Source organism: Eupeodes corollae, chromosome 2, assembly GCF_945859685.1.
Source record: "Eupeodes corollae chromosome 2, idEupCoro1.1, whole genome shotgun sequence".
Taxonomy (NCBI): domain Eukaryota; kingdom Metazoa; phylum Arthropoda; class Insecta; order Diptera; family Syrphidae; genus Eupeodes; species Eupeodes corollae.
In genome coordinates, this window is record NC_079148.1 from 22,076,023 (window position 1) to 22,098,976 (window position 22,954).

At 36.0% G+C, this 22,954-nt stretch overlaps 1 protein-coding gene across 3 annotated transcripts in view; it reads right to left on the minus strand.

Moving 5' to 3' along the window:
• Positions 1-22,954, minus strand: part of LOC129944419 (mannosyl-oligosaccharide alpha-1,2-mannosidase IA) — a 317,254-nt gene that overhangs the window by 251,381 nt on the left and 42,919 nt on the right. Inside the window, exon 1 of one of the 3 annotated variants that reach the window (XM_056053835.1) lies at positions 1,275-2,180. The exons of 1 other annotated variant lie outside the window; for it this stretch is intronic. The gene's annotated coding sequence lies outside the window, so the exon portion shown is untranslated. Of the gene's footprint in view, positions 1-976; positions 2,181-22,954 lie in introns of those variants that run through there. One more of the 3 variants, XM_056053834.1, reaches the window with a different exon arrangement.

The window sequence follows — 22,954 nt, forward strand, 5'->3', positions numbered from 1 at the left end:
GGAGAACAAAAATAAACAAATCCAATTCACCTGAAACAGAAGCGCCCCTTCTACAAACCCATAGAGCTATAGATTGTAGGTAACATAACCTACCAAGTTTCACCTATGCTATCTATCTAGGTAAGTGACGTTGCAGTGAATATGACTCCCAGTCCAAATTCCAATCCCAATGGAGAGAGGTTGGTTGGTTGGTCGGGTCGGGTCGGAGTTGGACAGGACACGTAGGAATAGGGTAAAACCGCCTCATGGATACAATTACCCACAAGGACCTACAACTATGTGCTCTGAATAATTAAAATGCAAAGGACACTAAAGAAAACAGAACAAAACAAAAAGGAGATAGAAACACGAAATAGGAGATATACCAACGTACACATGGAGACTCATATTTTTCCGAATGAAAGCGGATGTGTGTATATAAATACAAGAGAAATTGTTATCCTTCATCAACGAACGCTAACGGTATATGTATATAGTTAGTTCGTCCTTTCGTTGGTCGTGTCGTGGCTTAGACTGTTCGCAGCTCGCAGGTCGCTAAAAAGCAAAGATCCCTTCTCGTACCCCAAAGTCTACACTATTCACGTAGAGTCGTTTGGACCCTTGCTGCACCAAAACGGTGCCAAAGGAATGGAGAGGGTGACGATGAGAAGCTTGAGCAAAGCATGAGACACACGATTGCATGGCTAAATCCTGCGGCTTTTATAGTTTTTCCCTTTTTTCTTTATTTCGCTTTTCCCGAGGATTTTTTAGCATATTGTGCACCGAACTGCATAAGAATTTGTACCCAATTCTTTTCTATTCATTATTCTCTCAGCACACTTAACCCCGTCGTCATCATCGTCGACGTCGTCGTTCATCGTCTGCACTTTAGATATACGGGGAGGCGTGCCACGCAAAACAAATACAAACTATTGCCAAGAATTTTTATTTGGATGGAGGATTTCCTTTTTTGTTTCTTATACAAGTAGGTATTTACTTTTTTCACTTTGCTTCCTTTTTTCCTATTTTTTTCTGTGGTGCTTAGAGTTCACTTCAGTTTTCACTTATCTTCGGCACGAAAAACTATTTTTCAAAAAAGAATTTAAAATGACAACTACAACTGACACTTGACAACAACTGCCGTTAACAACAAACTACTTTATCGAAAAAGGACAATTATTATTATAACAAATGCTTGATTAATACTTTTATGTGCAAATATTTTAAATCACAGATTATAATTATTTATTTTTTTCTTAAAAATTATCGTTGAATGCACTTGTTCAGAAACTTACGGCGAATTTGATTGAAACAACTTTTTACCGATCACACGGAAACCTAAAATCAACCTGTCAACTTCCGTTGACTCCGTTACACTCTTTAAATCGAACAGAACACACAAAATGTGTCTTATTCTGATAAAAACAAACTGCGAAAACTTCTTTAAGCAGCGACACTACTTTATCGATCTTCAACGGCGAATTTGTAATTTCGAACTCGAAACGAGCGGGCGAAGATGCAATGCAATTTCTGATCACGCTTCGTGTAAATAACAACAATCAAATCAGCTGTGACGTAAGTCAGCTGTCAAAATTGATCACAGTGGTCTTTGTTTATGGAAACAAACACACAACGGCGCGGCGAATTTGTGTTGAATTCCCGTAGGAGCCGTGATGTGACAAAATGGCAAACAAATTACCGCTGTTGATCCTCCGTTTGTGTTACCGACACTTCTTTTTTCTTTTGTTTAGAATTTATTGGTTCAATTGTGAAATTGATCAAAGTGCATATCTCTCGAGATTATGCTTTGTATCCTTTCTTGAAAATTTTTTATTTCACCACTTATTTGATCTAAGATTATTTATTTATATTTTTTTTATTTTGGCAAAAATCAAAAATCAAAAACAGGATAAATAAAAAACGAGCGAAAGGCGAAGCAGTTAATAAACAAAAAAATTTTCGTCGTTAAAGACACAATTCTTCACATCCCGTCGTACGCGCTTTTTCCGGATTTTTATCTTAAAAAAAAAATAAGTTATATCTTATTTTTAAGGGCAACCGCAGACGACAGAAATCGCGACGACTAACAGTAAACAACTAAATGGTGGCTTCGCAGAACAAAATTAAAGAGCAAAAGCAGTATAGTAGCAGTATATCCAGCAGTACAACATCAAGGTGGAGCAGAGTGGAGCGGAGCAGAGTGGAATTATTTGCTCCCTCTTACATATCTTGTGGCTCAGATTTTCCTTTGTCATTTTTGTGATGTTGTTGCTGTTGTTGTAGTTGTATGAATTTTCTCGCTATATTGAGACTCTACCCTTTCGAACGTCGCTCGTTGTCGGTCGTTCCCTGTCGATTTGAAATATACCTACAACAAAAATAACAACCGAAAGGCAAATATCCCAGCACAGCTTTGAATTTCGCTTAAGAGCAAGCGAGATAAAACGATAGCGAACGACCGACCGACACGAGAACGTTGTGATAAAAGTGGTTGTTATATCTCCTCAACTAAAAAAGAGAATGAGAGGAAAAACGACGTTATCGTAAGAATTTACTTAGCAATCAGTTTGCTTGGCCTATTGGGAGCATAATATCAGCTCAGAGGCACCATCAGCCAAAGCACCAGAACCAGCACCAGTAGCAGCATCAAAACCAGCAGCAGTACCAGTAGCAGCTATAACCAGCTTTATAGTGGATGCTTCACCATCCCATGTACAAATGTACAGTTAAACAATATTTTCCAGTGGAGCTTATGGATACTGGAAGAAAGGCTAAACGTAAACAGAGAACGCTACTATAAAAGAGACATTCAAAGGGGTAGCTCAATGACAACTTACTTAGCTTTCGTGAGATATTATAGTGTGATGAAGCTTTTAGCAAATTTTTAAAAAGCTCCAACGAAAAACCATTGTTTACGCTTTTACAGAGTTAACTTAATGCTTTTTGTAGTTAAAAATACTTTTTAGTACAATTTAATATAACTGTTAATAAGAAGATAGTAGCAACTCTATTGGAAATTATTGGTTACCTGTTGAACTTGTGTCTATTAGATTCGATTAAAAGTTATGTTGTTGTCTTGCTTAGCCTTGATTTATTTTTAAAACCCAAAGGCTAAACATTTTTAACCTTTTTTTTAAAAGAGTTTCCATTATTGACCTTAAGCATTTTTTTGTTTCAATTTTTAAACGATGTTTTCTCTGTGGAATTCCTTACATTTTGATGTGCCTTGACTTTTTCAGGAATTTTCATGGAAGTTATTTGGTTCTTAAGTTCAAAAAATGTTTGGTTTTAAAGTTTTAAGGTACAATTTTTGAAGAGCTTGAGTGTTCTGCTTTTGACAGTGTCAGTTTATTTATTTTGTTTGAGGATGTGTTCAAAGTGAACTTGTGTCTATTAGAATCGATTAAAAGTTTTGTTGTTGTTAAGCCTTGATTTATTTTTAAAACCGAAAGGCTAAACATTTAGGACCTTTTTTGTTGATTTTTGTATTTAAAGAATGCAAAAAGGTTTCCATTATTGACCTTAAGCATTTTTTTGTTTCAATTTTTAAACGATGTTTTTTCTGTGGAATTCCTTACATTTTGATGTGCCTTGACTTTTTTAGGAATTTTCATGGAAGTTATTTGGTTCTTAAGTTCAAAAAATGTTTGGTTTTAAAGTTTTTTTTTTGAAGAGCTTGAGTGTTCTGCTTTTGACAGTGTCAGTTTATTTATTTCGTTTAAGGATGTGTTCATAGTGAACTTGTGTCTATTAGAATCGATTAAAAGTTTTGTTGTTGTCTTGTTTAGCATTGATTTATTTTTTAAAACCCAAAAGCTAAACATTTAGGACCTTTTTAGTTAATTTGTATTTAAAGAATATAAAAGGGTTTCCGGTATTGACCTTAAGCATTTTTTTTTTTCAATTTTTAAACGATGTTTTTTCTGTGGAATTCCTTACATTTTGATGTGCCTTGACTTTTTCAGGAATTTTAATGGAAGTTATTTGGTTCTTGAGTTCAAAAAATGTTTGGTTTTAAAGTTGTTTTTTTTTGAATAGCTTGAGTGTTCTGCTTTTGACAGTGTCAGTTTATTTATTTTGTTTAAGGATGTGTTCAAAGTGAACTTGTGTCTATTAGAATCGATTAAAAGTTTTGTTGTTGTCTTGTTAAGCCTTGATTTATTTTCAAAACCCAAAGGCTAAACATTTAGGACCTTTTTTGTTAATTTTTGTATTTAAAGAATGCAAAAGAGTTTCCATTACTGAACTTTTCATTTTTTTAATGATACTTTCCCTCTGGAATTCCTTACATTTTGATTTGCCTTAACTTTTTCAGCAGTTTTTATGGAAATTATTTTGTTCTCAAGTTCAAAAATGTTTGGTTTTAATGTTTTAAGGTACAATTTTTGAACAGCTTGAGTGTTCTGCTTTTGACAGTGTCAGTTTATTTATTTTGTTTGAGGATGTGTTAAAAGTGAACATTCAAAGCTGTTTAATCGCTACAGGAAATTCTTTATTTCGTTTACTTAAGTTGTTGAGGGTCATGGGAATTTTCTTTGGAATAAATTTACAGTTAAAACAATATTTGTTTGTATTTTACAATTTCTTCTAAGCTCGAATTTGGATTCTTTAAATGACAGTAGTACCCGTGGCATGATGGTTAGTGCGATGCACTGTGCACTGTCATGCCAGAGGTCTTGGGTTGATCCCTGCCTGTGCCACCTAAAGTTTTTTTTCAAGGGTACTGCCTCTTGCGAGGAATTGACAAACTCTCCAAGAGTAATTCTTGTTATGAAAAGTGCTTTCTCAAATTTGCTTTTCCGATTCGGCTTAAAACTGTAGGTCCCTTCATCCCTGACAACAGTACTCGCACACAGGAATGGTTGAGAGTTGTCACTAGGCCCTAGTTCTGAAACGGACTGTTGCGCCACCCAATTTCTTTATTTTTATTTTAAATGACAGCCAAAGGTTTTTAAAAACCATATTTTCGATAGCACAAATATTTCATTTTCACTTTTTGAAAATGGGAACAATTATCGAAATTTTAATCACTTATTTTCCCCAAGTTTAACAAAATATATTTAAAAAAAAAAAACAGAACAAGAAACCAAACAAAAGCTTTCAATTCATTAATCATACTCATATTTGTCATAACTTAAATGTGGCAACTCTATAACTGAGCTACAATAAATATAAAACGAAAAGCTTTTAAGATTGACTACCTTTAGTATATATACCTATCTTTTTCTCTCACAAAATTTCCCCTCTTTCTATGATGCATTTTTCCAGCACAACAAAATATTTAAATGTGAAATTCATTGAATTGAAACATTAAAACAAAACTTCTCTATTTTTCTCTCGAATCTCGAATGAAATTGAATTTCTAGAACGCAACATCAAATAGTTGTAGGTATACCTACAAAATACGCTCGCTCAGCTTTACATTGAATATTTCATTTAAAATTAAATATGAAAATGAAATAAAACGAAACATTAAATTTTATGATAATGATAATCGAATTACAAATGGTAAATGTTAAATAAAATAAAAAACAATTGAAAACTTAACGAACGTATAGTTTAGTGTTATTATTTGTCATTTTCTGCACAAGTTCCTCGGATTATAAGAAATATTGTTGTTGTTGCTGTTGTTAAGAATGTCAGAATTTGTTGCGTATTTGCTTTTTTTGTTTTGCTCTGGAGGCGAATGTGGGTGGTAGAAGGTAATAAGTGCGTCTCGATTATAGCAACAGACATTTTAACCCAAATGTGCAAAATGGCGTAAAATTTTAAGTAGCCTACTGTTTACATCTTCTTAACACGATAAAAATTATCTGAATTAAAAGCATTTAACTATATTTTAATATAAGTTTTATCAAAGACAATTGTTGAACACGCCCATATGACAGTGACAGTTCAATGATACAAAAACTTAACGAATATAATTTAATTTGACATTGGCTGCGTTCAATCTTGTGTTGGATAGGTGGATTTTTAGATACCTTATTGAACGAGTTGGATAGCTGTCAAAAAATAAAAACGACTTTAAGCTGTTTAGTCAAAATTATTCTAAGATAAAATTTAATTCAACTGATTCGTCGGACTATGAGTACTATTGACAATACCTAGATATAGTTTGGAAGAATTTTGATCTCATTTCTGTCAGATACCTACATACCCCAAAAATTCTTGGATACCTTTTTTGACATCTGAGCTGTTTTTGAGTAGTTGCTCTTTTACACGTAATACACCAACAATAAGGTTTTCGGATACCCCATCTTTCTGAGATTGAACGCAGCCATTTAAAATATCAAAGTGTCAAAATATGGACAAAGAATATGTCATTTGGGGTATTTTAACTATGATATACGTCAGTAGGAACCCGGTTAAAAATTTGACCATTTCTTTTTTCACGAAACAGTTTCACTTACAACTTTTTTACTTAAACATTATTTCTTTTTTTGATTTATTGTTGATAACTTAGTAATGCAAAAAGAGAATGCAAGGCAGTGAAAACCTTCGACTTTGTTTCTTTAGTACATATTTAAATGTTTGGTACTGACATTTGGTATACACATACACATTTATATTGATTTACAACTCGCTAAAGTCTGTAAAGGATGCCGTTCCCTAATTGAATTTTCAGGCTTCTCCTTTCTTGGTTTTTTTTTATTTGTGATTTACGAGAACATTTTTTGGCTGGCAAGTTCAAGGTCTACATTCCTTTCTTATATTTATATGTACTGTACAGTGTACATGCAACAATTATTGTGCTTCATGGATCAAAAAATACCATAATGCCACAAGTGATTTAAATCATGATGTTAAACTCTTAAAACATCAGAAGGTACCCTTCGTATGAGTAAATGAAGTTTAATCATAGGAAAAAAAACCTTTAAAGCTATTATAATCCAATTGTAATGAGGGGATTAGTTCCAACTGAGCAGTTGTGACAGTTAAGGGAACTAGCGAATGACATATGATATGACAGCTAAACATTTTTACCACCAACATTAAAGACAGAGACAACAATGATATAAGGCCGGCGAATGGAAACAAAAACTAATCCGTTTGGTGTTTAAGGCTCTTGTCTAGACAAGTGTTTCTGAAATTAACCATGTGGTGTCGCTGCCACAGTCTTTAGTGGTCATCGGATGGGATGGGTTAAAAAAAAAAGGAAAATTATAGATAAAATGGTTAAAACGATATCAAAAATGATGGTTAAATGGGTTGATTGTAGCTTGTAGACCTAGACCTAAACTGTATACCGCAATCAACAAACCATAAGCAATATAAACGAACAGCTTCACCGGCTCGGCTAAGTATCGAAACCAAGCCAGTTACACATTACAAAGCAAACATAGGTAAACCATGCTGTGTGCTATACAAATACCTTTAGTCAATAAAAAAAAAAAAGAACCCGAATAGCATTATGTACATTTGGAATAAAAAAGCCACCGACCCTACCGGCAGCATTTAGAAACCACTGACAATAAGAATATACTTATCCCTATCCACCTATCGACCGCACCCCCACATCACGGCCAAGGGTTGAATTAAATTCAAGCGAAAGACAGTAATAAAGGCAAAATGTATACTTAAAGTGGCCATTGTATACAGATATAGAGGGCGCTGTGTGCAAATGGAAGGTTATTTCAAATGGCAAATTGATTGGAAAAGTAATCAAATAAAATAAAAAAAATAGAAATAGAAATAAAACTCAAGCATAGAAATGGGCGGGAAAGCATTGCACACTAAACGGTATAGTAAGCTCCTCCGCAGCGAGTAGTACAAAATAAATGTGTGGTTTTGCTTTTTACCCTAGATGGGAATTGGTATCGAACAGAATAATAATTTTATTTCCACTCGGCTAGTGGTGGAGAAAATTAATTGTTATTAGGTAGGCAAAAGGTAGGTATATACGCTTTGGTAGTTTGGTTATTGGGGTCTTGAAGAAAAAGTTAAGTGTAAACACGATTAACAGAAAGTAAATACAATATACATTTATATACCTACAAAACAATGGAGTTTAATTGGGGGCTAAAATGAATAAAAATTAATGTAACCTTTGTATAGATAACAATTAGATGTTGGAATTAATGTTTAACAAAGGTGCTTACATTTTACATGAATATATATTTTGGATAAAGGGAAGAGCTACATAGTTAGATAAAAAGGTTTCTTCAGCCCGATTTTCTTATCAGAAATAAAAGACTTTTGAACGGTACTTATTCACACGAATGTACGAAGTTGGCTGTAGTTTTAATCAACTGTCAACTATCAACTTATGTGATTGTCAACTATCAATTGATAGTTGGAAAATGTTCACTTCTCGGTCATCTAGAAATTTAGAATGACATTTAAGTACGAATTGTTCAAACTTGTTTGTTGTTTTAATGCGAATGTCAACAATCAGTTGATTTGATTATCAACTGTCAATTGATAGTTCAAAACTATTAAAACTCCGTCTTCTAAAATTAAAAAAAATTCCATCAACATACATATGTATTTCATTTTCAGTTATTAAAACTCTTCTAATCAACTTGTTAAATGTCAAACTTTGATATTTGACAAGTTGATTGAAGTTATAGTTCATAGTTGCGAAGCACCAACAAGCCGCGGAAACGGACGGATTTACTGTTGACAACCAATGCAAACCAATAAAGGACAACGAACTTCGGATATGCACGTGGAATGTTAAGGAAGAATTAGCGGAGGCCCTAGACCGCTATAAAGCAGATATCACCGCCATCCAGGAAATACGATGGGATGGGCCGGTCAAAAAGAGGATGAAAAACTGCGATATTTACTATGGTGACTGCTACCACGAAAACCAACAGCGCTTATTTGGATGCGGCTTCGTCATTGGAGCCAGACTTAGGCGAGAAGTCTTGAGCTATAGGTGCATCAATGAGCACCTCATGACTATACGCATCAAGGCCAAATTCGGCAACATTAGCCTGATATGCGCGCACGCCCCCACAGAAGAGAAAGACGACAAGACCAAAGATATGTTCTTCGATCTCCTAGACAAAACATATGAACAGTGCCCAATGCCAAGCGAGGAAGGGAACACAACTTTGGTGGAATAATCGGGAAGAACAGCCTGCACGACAACACTTCCGACAAAGGATTCAGGCTCATAGATTTTGCTGCTGGGCGAAACGTCATAGTAGCCCGTACGTGTTTTCCAAACCTCAACATCCACAAAGGAACTTGGACTTCTCCAGATCAATCTACCGTCAACCCGATTGACCATATTGCGATCGACGCCAGACACGCTTCCACAATCATGGATGTACGAACTTTCCGAGGAGCTAACATCGACTCGGACCACTTCCTCGTTGTAGCCAAGATAGCACTTCGGATTTCCAGACCCAAGGCAAGACAGAGAGGTGCGGGGAAAAGATATAACATTGCTACAATTGCCAGAGATCGCCAAATCCTTTTCCGACCGAGTTACAAGTAACCTCTCTCGAAGTTCTCTGCCGCCACCACAATGTATCGAAAACCAGTGGTAACAGTGCCAAAATCAATCAGAGATGTGCTGGGTTTCAAACAGCCACCAATAAGGAACCCTTGGTTTGATGAGGAATGTCGCCAGGCAAATGCAGCCAAACAACAGGCAAGCAAAGCGGCGCTGCATAAAAGGACGAGAGCTGCTCGTGAGCTCTATGAGCAGACGAGGCGAGAGGAACGCCGGCTTCTCAGAAGGAAAAAGAGGGGGCATGAGAAGAGTGCGGTCGAAGATGTTGAGGGGTATAAAAGCAGGAATGAAGTTCGAAAGTTTTATGAACAGGTGAAACGAAATTCACAGGTACATAAACCTAGAACCGAAGGCTGCAATAACGAAAGTGGAAACATCATAGTGGAACCTCAGTCAATGCTGAGGATATGGAAGAACCACTTCTGCAGACTGTATAACGGCGACGAAGAACTGAATTCCGCTGCCAGGCAGGATGATCTATTCAATATAGTCGACGAAAGCCAACAATCCCGTCCTCCCGACTTAGACGAAGTAAAGATTGCCATATCTAATTTAAAGTCTAATAAAGCCGCTGGAGCGGATGGCTTGAATGCCGAGCTCTTTAAAGCAGCTGGAGATAAGTTCGTTAGGAGCATGCACCAACTTATCTGTAAGATATGGTCGGAAGAAAGCATGCCCGATGAATGGAACCTCAGTATTGTTTGCCCGATCCTGAAAAAAGGAGACCTTCTAAACTGCACCAACTATAGAGGAATCAGTCTGCTTAACATCTTCCATAAAATCTTTTCTGCCGTAATATGTGAACGTCTAAAGCACATCGTCAACAACCTGATAGGTCCTTATCAGTGTGGTTTTAGACCAGGAAAGTCCACAGTTGATCAAATATTCACATTACGGCAGATTTTGGAAAAAACCCAAGAACACAAAATCTGCACCCACCATCTTTTCATCGATTTTAAGGCCGCATATGACAGCATCTACAGGGACGATCTGTATAGAGCCATGTCTAGTTTTGGTATCTCTGCCAAACTCGTCCGTTTGTGCAGGATGACCATGGAGAATTCACGCTGCTCCATAAAGGTTGAAAACAACTTAACAGAACCTTTCGATGTCAAAAAAGGTTTTAGACGAGGTGATGCACTGTCATGCGATTTTTTTAACATCGTGCTGGAAAGAATAGTGCAGAGCTCACACGTCAAAACTAGAGGCACTATCTTTCAAAAGTCTGTCCAATTATTGGCACATGCTGATGACATTGACATAATCGGAAGAACTCAGCGTGATGTCAATGGGGCTTTTGTGAGTATTGAGGCAGAGGCGGCAAAAATGGGTTTAACGGTTAAAGAGGGCAAAACAAAGTACATGTTGTAAGGACAACAACATCGACAGACGTAACTTTGAGGTAGTCAAGGACTTCGTCTACCTAGGCTTTGCTGTAAACGCAGAAAACAACAACAGCGCTGAGATCAAACGCAGAACAACTCTTGCTAACCGCTGTTTCATTGGACTAAGAAAGCAATTGAGTGGTAAAGTCCTCTCTCGAGGGACCAAAGTGTTGCTATATAAGACCCTTATCATCCCCGTCTTGCTATACGGTGCAGAAGCATGGACCATGACAAAAGCGGATGAAACCACCTTGGGTCGCTTCGAGAGAAAAATTCTTCGTGTGATCTACGGTTCCGTATGCATCGAAGGGGAGTGGAGGAGAAGATGAAACGACGAGCTGTACGGGCTGTACAGCGACGTAGACTTAGCCAGAAGGGTAAAAGTCTAACGACTAAGATGGCTGGGTCACGTAGAGCGCATGGAAACCAATGCTCCGGCCCGGAAAGTCTTCGAATCCGCACCCACATTACAGCGCAGTAGAGGAAGACCGCGGATGAGGTGGCGCGCACAAGTGGAAGGTGACCTCACCCAACTTGGAGTGCGAAATTGGAGACATGCAGGACCGAGCTAGATGGAGAAGTTTGTTGGGTGAGGCCCTAGTTCACACAGGACTGTAGCGCCACCTTAAGTAAGTAAGTAAGATTGAAATTAGTTGTCGTTTTAATCAACTGTCAACTACAACTCATGTAATTGTCATTTTTAATTGATAGGGGAAATCTAAAATTTAAGTACGAAATTGGTTGTTGTTTTAATGCGATTTTCAACTACTAATTGATGCGATTGTCAACTGTCAACAGAATGTTGACAAATATTGAAACTTCGTCTTCTAAAATTAAACGAATTTCCATCGATAATATTTATCTGTTTCATTTTCAACTATTAAAACTCTTCTCAATTAACTTGATAAAAGTCAAACTTTGATATTTACCAATTCGTAAAGTTGACACTCTTAATAAAAATGGCGATCTGTCAAAAAGTCGTCAATTCAAAGTAACCATAGCATCGTTCAAATCCAACTCGCTGGAGTCATACAAAAATTTAATTGAAGGGAACTTTTGTCGTTTTTTTTAAACATTTCTATTTTTTTATGGTGGGATGTTTTTGCACATAAAGTAGACATAAATAATTTTTTTTGTTTGGGGGGGGGGGGTTCATTGCCTTCGAAGAAAAAACTTGCGAATCCAGTCGTGCATTTTATATTCCTTATTTCTCCTAGGCACATACTTGTACACCCATTTTTACATAAATTCGGCTTCAAAGACGTTTTTTTCATATGCCATCAATTTTCCTTTTTATGGGAATTATGCTCGACTTCAAGGCCAAGTTTATTTCCGGATATGTAGGTACTTTTAGTCTTTTTCCCCTTGTAGAAAATCGCATGTATTAAAACTACCCTATTCACCCCTCTGTATACGAGTGAGTACATTTGACAAATAATTGAATTAAATACAAAACAAAAACTGAGACCTTTTGAATATAGGGGTTGGTTGGTTGGTTAGTTGACATTCTTAAAGGGCTTTATGTTTTGAATACTTTTTTAACAATATTTAGACTACATATCGGTGTTGAGGGAAGGTCATAACCATAGCCTAGCCATAGCCAATATAAGTATTTCCTGGACATTAAAATGTAATTAGTGAGGGTATTTTGCAAACTAACGACTAACACATTGATTTTAATCTAATTTTTGCAATGAATTACAATTGATAACGAAAAAAAGTGATTGTCAGAATTTGAATTTAATTGAAAAGCGTGGGAGTGTAAAATGTGCGAAATAACTGCAATTAATTAGAAATATAATCCTTACAGATGGAACATTGATTTGAATTTCTAACTAGAAATTAATTAATACTTGTTATTGTGTGTCACTTTATATGTTTGTTTGGTTTTTGGACACAAACTTCTTCTGGTGGAGTTGGAGTTTTTGTAAGTAACTTGTTTAATTGCGATGTAAGGGTGATTGATTTTAAAAGTGCAGATCTAATTGAGGTGTGTTGCAATATAGTAGGCGAAGTATTTACGTTTATATGTGTTTATAGATTGCATGCCTTTTCTTCAAACTCTTTTATTGAGGAACTTTCCAATTTTTTGTCCCACATTTCAACTAAAAATCTTGTTATTGTAGGCGATTTTAATATTGATATGTTGACTGATTGTTCAATATCTGATACATACAAAGTACTTATTGCTGAAAATGGTTTTACTTCATACGTTAATAATATTACAAGGCCAAGTTCTTATAGTTGTCTTGATCATGTTTTTGCGCGTTTCAAAAATATTCCTGCTGATTTTCCTTATGGGATCAATTTAGATCTGCATATAACCGATCACAATATGACAGGTTTATACTTAGAATGTTTAAAATACAGCAAACTTAGAATAGACTACAATGTTCAAAACCCGGTCTCCAAAATAAACTACCAAAGCTTAAATAACAAATTGCTTTTTGAGAACTGGGAATGTGTTTTGTCTGAAAATGATGCATCCAAAGCATATGACCTATTTCTACAAATTTTAACTGACCACATAAATTTATCTAGTGCTACAATTACTCAAAAGAAATCGGAAAAAAGTCTGAAGCCTTGGGTACAAAAATCTCTCATTAAAAAAATTAAAATTAAAAATAAATTATGGAAAAAATGCGTCAAACATCAATCCAACTCAAATTTAAAAGTACGGTACAAGAGACTGTGTAAAAATATAAATAAAGAAATAAAAGACGCTAAACATAATTACTATCGTTCAAAAATAAGCTCAGCGAAAGGTAACGTAAAAAAAGAATGGCAAGTAATAAATAGTATTTTAAACCGTAACAGTTCGAATAATATAAGTTCTATTGTGCTAAGTAATGGTAATGAAAAGATTTCAAATCCCATAGAAGTCGCGAACGAATTTAGTAAGTATTTTGAGTCGGTCGGACAGAATGCTTTCTCCCAGAGTTCTAACGTCGTGAGTAACTTTTCTGAAAATCAAATTTCGCAAAGCAATAGTTTCTTCTTTGATCCAATATCGGGACTTGATGTTTTAAAAACTATTAATTCTCTTAATAACTCTTTTTCGCATGGCAGAGATAATTTATCAAATATAGTTCTAAAACGAATCGGATTGAACATAGTTGATATACTTTCACATATTTTCAACCTAAGCATTAAAACAGGTTTATTTCCAGATGAACTTAAGGTTGGTATAGTTATTCCCCTTTTCAAGAAAGGAAACAAAGAATATAAATCTAACTATAGACCAATTTCCTGGTTGTCTTCAATTTCCAAGGTTTTCGAAAAACTTATTAAAACTAGAATGCTTGCTTATCTTAATAGAATCAATTTTTTTAGTCCGATGCAATTCGGTTTTAGAACTGGACGATCTGCGGAAGATGCTCTTCTAGATTTTGTTTGTATTCTGCAAAGTAGTTTAGATCGTAAATATCACTGTACTGGACTTTTCGTGGACATAACTAAGGCATTTGATGATTTGAATGCAGTTAGTGAAAATTCAAAACTGCTTCAGTGACCCTAAAACTAGTCACTTAGGAGTCCCTCAAGGTTCAGTACTCGGTCCAGTTTTATTTCTAATTTACATAAATTCTCTTTTTTCGCTTCCAATAATTGGTAGAATCAAAGCCTTTGCAGATGACCTAGGAATTGCTTACTGTTCATCTAGTCCCTTAAATCAAATATGTGAAATAAATCATGATGTTCATCTGCTTAGATGCTGGTTTGCGAAACATGAGCTTATAGTCAGCAATAAAACTAAACTTATGTATTTTAGTCTTACTCGTAAAATATCGCCTGATATTCCTATAGTTTTTCATTCACATGAATGTACTAATTATCAACTGTGCAATAAAAACTGTTTTACAATTGAAATTGTAGAAGACTTCAAGTACCTAGGTATTACTTTTGACCAAAATTTAAATTGGACCAAACACATATCGCTTTTAAAGAACTATCTGTTTTCAGCTAATCGGAATTTTTATCATTTGAGGAAACACTGCTCCTTGGAAATGTTGAAGATGGTCTACTATGGAATTTTCCATTCAAAATTAGAATATGGCATTTGTTGCTGGGATGGAGCATATGTGAATCATCTTAATCAGCTAACTGTCTTACAGAAATCTGCGATTCGAAATGTTTGCAAAACGCATCGACTAGCTAACTCAATGCATTTATTTAGATACCAGCAAGTCCTACCTGTTCGTCATTTATTTTATTTTAAAGTCCTCAAAGTGTTTATCAAAGGTTATCTGCAAAGTCCGATTTCGGACCTTAGAAATCTTCGCAGCAACTCTGCTTACTTGGCCAATATTCCCTTTTTTCGCACCACTAGTTACAGAAACTCTTACCCAATTATTTCATGTAAACTGTTTAATACACTACCGGTTAACATTCGCAATATAAGAAATATGAACGTCTTTTTTGAAAAAAATAAAAATATGGCTTCTTGATTTGGATCATCATGCTATCGAAATGCTATTTCAATTTGCAATTTAACTAACCTTGTCTCTGAATTGTTTCTTTAATTCTGTTTATTTTTGTATTGAATTCTATTGATAAATAATAATGTTTAATAATAATGTTTAATTGTAATAACCTTTAATTGTACACCCCACACAAACAATGTATTAATTAGATGTGCCATTTATACTATTTTTTTTTCTTAAATAAATTATGGCACTAACTATTCTTATTTATATATAAGTTATTAAGGATTACCATGTAGTTTTTTTGTTAATAAGAATAAAGACATTTGAAATTGAAATTGAAAAATTGAATTGAAACAAATCTAAAATATTTAATTGTTGAACACATTTTAGAGTTCCCTTTGGATGATTCCTTTTAAGGAATTAGCACGCTATTTCTCTTCTTTAAATCACTTATATTTGTAGGATAGGTTGGTTTTAAAACTAACTTATCCTTCCATGATTTAAAATAAATTCCAGTGACTTGATTTATGGAATGTTAAATAAAAATACATACCTGATGGTTATATTGAATTAGACATCAAATATTTTATAAACTTACCTGAAAATAAAAATAAAAAATGGTATTAATATTTTGTTAATATTAAGTTTGATTTGTTTAGTTTAAACTTTTATTTTTTTTTCAAATATAATAATTTATTTGCATATATTTACATGCTAACACAAAAAAGTCATAACTTAGTTGGATGGTCATAAGCCCACAAATCAAATAGCAACTTTTAAGGCGAAATAGAATACCACATGATTCTCTCATATTATAAAGGAAGTATTTTATAAGTCCATCACAATTATTGTGGTTTAAGGAGTTTTGAGAGCTTGTGATATGTCAGAAGGTGGGCGATTTGTTCATCGATTTACAATCGTGAGTTTATTACCCTCCCTGACTTAAAGTCTTAATCCACTCTTGAATTTTTGTTCTTTTATCTAATACATAATAATTTGTTCAAAACTTTAACACTGCCTTAGAGTATAATGTTAAGATGTGTTAACAGTCCATATCAGTTTATGATGGGCTTCCGATTTACTTGGATAAGATAAAACTCATAATTTACTTACTTTACTTTAATGGCCCTACAGCGCATTGTGCTCCTAAGCCTCAAGTAATAACTTTCCCCAGCTTACTCGAACTTTAGATTGCTGTCTCCAGTTTCGAATACCAAGTAGACGTGCGTCGGCCTCAACTTGATCACTCCACCGGAGATGAGGCCTGCCTCTGCTTCTGTTCCCTCAGACTTGGCGTTGAATACCTTCCGGGCAGGAGCTTCGATGTTCATTCGCTCGACATGCCCTAGCCATCTTAAGCATTGTACACGCAGTCGCTGTACAGCTCGTAAGACTCCTGATTAAATCTTCTCCGCCTGCCGACACAAAGCGTACCATAGCTGGTAAGCAGAACCTTCCTCTTAAAGATACCAAGAGGTCCTCCATCCGCCTGGGAGATGGTCCATGCTTCTGGAAGGGTAATTCTGCGTTTGATCTCTGCGCTGATGTCATTTGCAGAATTAACAACAGTGCCCAGATAAACAAATTCCTTTACCACCTCGAAGTTGTACCTGTCAATTGTCACATTTTGAGCAAGTCTACGGTGTGAATCGACTTTATTTGCAGTAAATACTTCGTTTTGTCCTCGTTAATGTCAAGACCCATTTTCTTCGCCTCAGACTCGACATTAGAAAGAGCACCTGTCACTGCTCGCTTGGTTCTTCCCAAAATGTCGATGTCATCTGCATATCCAAGAAATTGTGTGGATTTTTGAAAGATGGCGTTGGTGTTGCGCAATGAGCACCACTCTTTCAAGAACAATATTGAAGCAGCTACATGACAGCGCATCGCCTTGTCGAAGTCCTCTGGTGGTTTGGAAGATTTCGGTCGAGTCTTCTCCAATTTTGACGCAGCAACGAGCATTTTCCAGCGTCATTCTGATAAGTCGGGACGGTATAGTTCGTGTAGACAGTGTAGACATGTCATAAGCTGCTTTAAAATCGATGATAAGATAGTGTGTTTGGCTGTTATGTTCTTGGGTCTTTTCCAGGATTTGGCGTAGAGTGAACATTTTGTCGATGGTAGATTTTCCAGGCCTGAAGCCACACAGGTAAGGGCCAGTTAGTTCGTCAGTAAATGGCTTTAGGCGTTCACATAATACGCTGGACAAGATCTTGATTCAAGGTTTTTTTTATTGAACTTTAATATATAGAATTAGATAGTCTTAAGATTAATAAGATACATTGTTTTCGAATGAAATAGATTGTAGGCATATAGGGGCCAAACTTTATATATTGGCTTAAGATTAAATTTAAATATTGTGGTGTTCCAAAAATAAAAGTCGGTTGACTTGGTTATCCTCGAGTTGTTCCTTCCCGGTTGTCAGTTGATAAGATCTTGTACGCGATGTTTAAAAGGCTAATGCCTCTGTAGTTGGCGAAGAAAAGGCGGTCACCTTTTTTATGGATTGGGCAGACGGTGCTTACGTTCTACTCGTCGGGCATGCTTTCTTCCGACTAAATTTTAGAAACTAGCTGGTGTATGCTCCTTATCAGATCTGCTCCAGCGTACTTAAAAGCTCCGCCTGCAGACCGCTTTGTTCGAATTCAGCCTGGTGATGGGTAGTTTGATCTCACTCTGGTCGGGTGGGTGGAACTCTAGATCGTCAACCAAATGGATTTGAAGTGGCTGCTCGCTGGCGGAATCGTTGACTTCATCACCATTAAGCAGCTGGTTGAAATGATCTCTCTAGATTTTTAGCATTGACTGCGTCTCGACTACGGTATTCTCCTCCTTATCTTTGCAGGCTCCAGGGCGGCTGAATCCCCTTGTTTTTTTTTTTACTTTTCTATAAAAGCTCCGCACTTGTTTCCTGTTAAAACATCCCTGGATCTCTTCGACTCCACGCTGCTCATGGGCTTTTTTCTTTCTTCTGAGCGACTCATAATTTAATTGTGCAATTACACTCGTTCTTTAAAAGTCCATTTTGGGTCCTTTTCTTTCAAACTATGACCAATTTTTGATTAGACTACGATGAATACACTTTTTTGACAATCCATCTGCTAAAGTGGTGCCAGGATTTTTACAGCCACCATCGAGAAATCCCTACTTTGACTCCGGACAAAACAAAGCTAAAACAGAGGCCTACAGGTTGCAGGTCATTCCGCCAACACTCTAGACTTGTCTCTTACTTTTGATCCTAATAAATATGCTGTCAGTGTATTAGCGCCTCTAGACACATCAGACCATTGTGTCATATCTGCTAATTTCTCATGCCAAACAACGCCAGTTAAAGTTAAAACCCTACGAGAACCGTTTGGCAATATAAGAAAGCCAACTGGAACAGTCTCAACGAATTCTTCAGGAAGTTAAACCGGTCACTATGCTTCCTAGATAGTGACGTGGATTCCAGTGCAGATATGATTACAAACTTGATTCTTTGTGGAATGAGATTTTATCCCGAATAGGGTAAAATCTATCAAAACCAAAGAAAACTCATGGTTTGAATAGAGCTATAAAATGGTTATTAGGACCAAAAATCTATGTTTCCAGAATTACAAAGACAACCCAACTGAGGAAAACCGAAAGAAGTTCAAACAAGCTAGAAAGACCTGTAACGGTTATATACGACGCATTAAATTTTTGCATAACCAGAAATTACGGCAAAAAATACTACAGAGCCCCAAAGGTAGTACAAATTTCTGGTCATTGGTAAAAGATGTGCGCAACACTACGTCATCGTCAGTTCCTACGTTTGTTTCCAATGAAACTAATTTTTTGTAAGCTCTATTAATAAGGCCAATATGCTTGCAGCACAATTTGCTGTTAATTCAATGCTCCCAGTGAGTGACATGCCTGTTCTTGAAAGCGTAATGGCTGAATCACAAACACGCTTCAGCTTCGGCTTCGTCTGCGTTACGGTGAGCCTCCTTCGAGGTTGATTTGAATGACATATCTATTATTTTATCCCTCCAAAGAGCAAATATTTTGTTTGTTGACATTTTTTTACAGCTGTTTAGCTGTCAGACAAAACAAATATTCAGATAATTGAACTAGAGCTTCCGTTTGAAGTCACATTACGTTACATTACGTTCTTTTCCTTACGATTGTCAAACGAAACGTGAGGTCGAAGCTCCATTGTGATAGCATGCATTGAATTCTTATGGCTGAACTCGTAAACGTCAGGTGAAGCCGAAGCTGAAGCATGTTTGTGATTCAGCCATTAAAGACTCCTCTTGTGGCATCAAACACCCTGCAAAAGGTAGAAAATGTTCCAAAAGTGTTCTATCAGCGTAAAGCTACCGTTATGTAAAAAGTACTTTAGTTTTTTTGCAAATGGTGAAAAGTGTCAATCGTACCAAAAAGAAAAAAAATTGAGTACCTCAAGGTTCTGTTTTAGTATCGATATTCTTCCTTATTTTTACGTAAGCTTCCGTTGAGGCTTTGCTTTGAAATATTTATCCGTTGTTTTATCATATAAATGGAAGCGTGTTTGTGAGAACTTAAAAATCTTGACATTCGCAAAACCACTGGCCCGGATAGTATCCCCGCTATTGTTTTGAAGAGGTGTTCTTCAACGCTTGCAAAACCACTTCGTGAGCCCTGCCATCTGTCCTATTCTACGGGTCTCTTTCTGAGTGGATGGAAAACTACATTACTCCAACCTGCCCCTAAAAGGGCGAATCCTCCTCACCATCTAACTATTGTCCAATTGCCCTTACGTCCCTTCTTTCCATGATCATGGAAACGCTGATCAATTTTCAGCTTAAGAAATATCTTGAAGAACGGAAGCTTCTTAATGGCCGGCAGTATGGCTTTCGTAGTAATAGGTCTACTGGTGATCTTATGGTTTATCTCACCGAACAGTGTAACAAATCTTTACATCGTTTTATAGAAAGTAAGATTATTGCACTTAATATTTCAAAGACATTTGATAGAGTTTGGCATCAAGCTGTCTTATTGAAAATGCGTGCTTTTGGTATTGATGAATCTCTTCTTTGTTGGGTAAGAAATTATCTTTCGCACCGTTCAATTCAAATAGTATTGGACGGGTTCAAATCTGATATCTACAAAATAAACGCTGGTGTTTCTCAGGGCTCCGTTTTGTCTCCGACACTTTTTTTTATTTTTATAAATGATCTTTTATCTAAAACTTCTAACCCAAATAATTGTTACGCTGTTGACAGTACCCTTAGCTTCTCATATTCGTTTTAGATTCTCATCCTTGTTCTTCGGATGTGGACTATCGACGGCAGCGTATGATAAGCTCATTAAATGCTGATCTTGACAGTATTGTCAAATGGGAAATTAAAAACCGTGTAAAATTTAATGCTTCGAAAACTCAATACGCCAACGCCACTATCAATGAGTGGTACTTGCATCGAAGAGACCGAACAGCTTTCAGTCCTAAGTATGTGCATTACAAACCACTTGTTGTGGAGTGATTACATATTTGTTTAGATTTTTTCCGAAGATGCAAGAAGTTCTTTATCCCTTCTGATTTGGCTATAATCTATAAAGCTTATCCGTCCGAAATTCGAGCACAATTCCCATATTGAGGCAGGTGCTCCTATAAACTACTTGCGTCTTCTAGAATTCAACAGAGAGCTCTAAAATTGATAGGTGATCGTTGTCTAACTGAAACTGTTGTATCTCTCGAGCACCGTCGTAAGGTTTCATGTCTGTCATTATTTTATCGCTACTTTCATAAACAATGCTCTAATGAAATAGCCAGGTGCATTCCTCCCCTTAAACAATTCAGCCGTAATACCCGTTCTTCTAGGAATTCTCATCAGTTTACCCTTAAGCCCAATTTCGGACGTACTGTACAGTACAGAGATTATTTCTTTAGTCGCACTACACGAATGTGGAATGCTTTACCAGATTCAATGTTTCCCACTCATTGCGGAACTTCTACAGAGGAGTAAAAAAGGAAAACTTCAAGATTCAACAGCCGCCCTCGGGCCTACAAAAAACAAGGAAGGAAATACCATAGTGCAGTAGCAGTGCTTAAAACCTAGAAAGTCTATTTCAATCTTCAGCTTATGGACCATGAAGTACAAGATCGCGCCAACAAACAGACTCAACAAATCCATCTGGTTGATGATCAGGAGTCCGACCCACCCGACTTAAATGAGATCAAGGGGCTGAAGTCGAACAAAGCAGCTAAGTTGACGGGCTACAGGAAAAACTAGTATGCTAGAGATAATTTGGTAAGGAGCATAATTGTAGCCAAGATTTGGTCACGAGAAAGTATGCCTCACGAGTGGAACGCTTAAAGCCACTTACTAACAAATTGATTGGCACTTAACATGTGGCCATGTTACTTTACACCAAGTCCTCTAGAGGAGCCAAGAATGTAAGATCGATAAACATCACCTCTACATCGATTACAAAGCAACCTATTTTATATTCCCGCCAAGTTGATACGCCTTACTAGAATGACATTAAAGAGAACGCTCGCTTCTCCGTTAAAATTGGTAGAAACTCAACAAATACCTTCAAAACCACCAGAGGATTACCACAGGGCAGCGAGCTGTCATGTAGCTGTTTCAATATTGTTTTTGAGAGTGTGGTGCTAGCTTTGGACTAAGGAAGTAGTTGAGAAATAAAGAGACGTTGTACAAAATCCTTATCCTCCCGGTCTTGCTGTATCCTTGCTGTAAAAAAACTGCGTGTTAAACAGTTAAGATGGTATGTTGAAAGACTAAATATGGAAGTTAAAGTTCGTAACGTGTTTAGCGCCAGGCCAGAGGGAACAAAAAGCAGAGAAAGACCTCTGTTGGAGCGACCAAGTTGATGCTGAAGACAGTAATCTAGAGATCGATAGAGAAAACATTGATGCAATGTGCACGCTGTAGCGCCAACAAAAGTAAAGTAAGACAAACAAAATGTCTAATAGTTTAAATTATAAATTATATTATAAACATAATGCGTTAAATCAAAAGAAAATATGTTCAATGGAAGAAAGGATTTCATCGTTTTCCTAAAGTGACAAATTTAACACTTTTTTTCCACCAAGTCGAACTAAAGTCTCTCCTATTAATCAATTAAGTGCCACTTGAGAAACTTAAGAATCGAATTGCATCTTAAATACAAAACTCAAAAAACAAACAAAATCTCGATTCTATAATGACAATCAGTTATCATCAAGATCAAATAAGATCAATCTGTCTTAAATCACAAACAATATTCGCAGCTAAGCAATCAATCAAAATATCAAAAGCCAAGGAGCGTTGGCCTTTAATTATAATTTAATTCCATTAAAATTTTTCTTTACTTAATTCTATTTTTGTCGTACACTTAATTTAATGTCTGTTCAAAGACTGTTTTCCTTTCAAAACTGATCGCGATCAAGTACATTTGTACTGATGATAAATTATTTATTTTGCTTAAGTAAACAAAGGCAACCTTTTATTTATCAAAAATCATAATAAAAAACTCATTTGTTATTTTTATTTTTCAAAAGTAAACAAATTGTGCAAAAATATACCAGACATTTTTAAGTGGTTCATTCAAAAAAAGCAAAAACAAAATCAATTCTTTTTCAAATAGAAAACGGAAATACTAAAGAATCAGAGTGCACCTTTTTCGGTATCATGATTGATGCTGAAATAATCCCAACAGTACTGAACTGAGAACATACAGCTTGAGAATGGAAG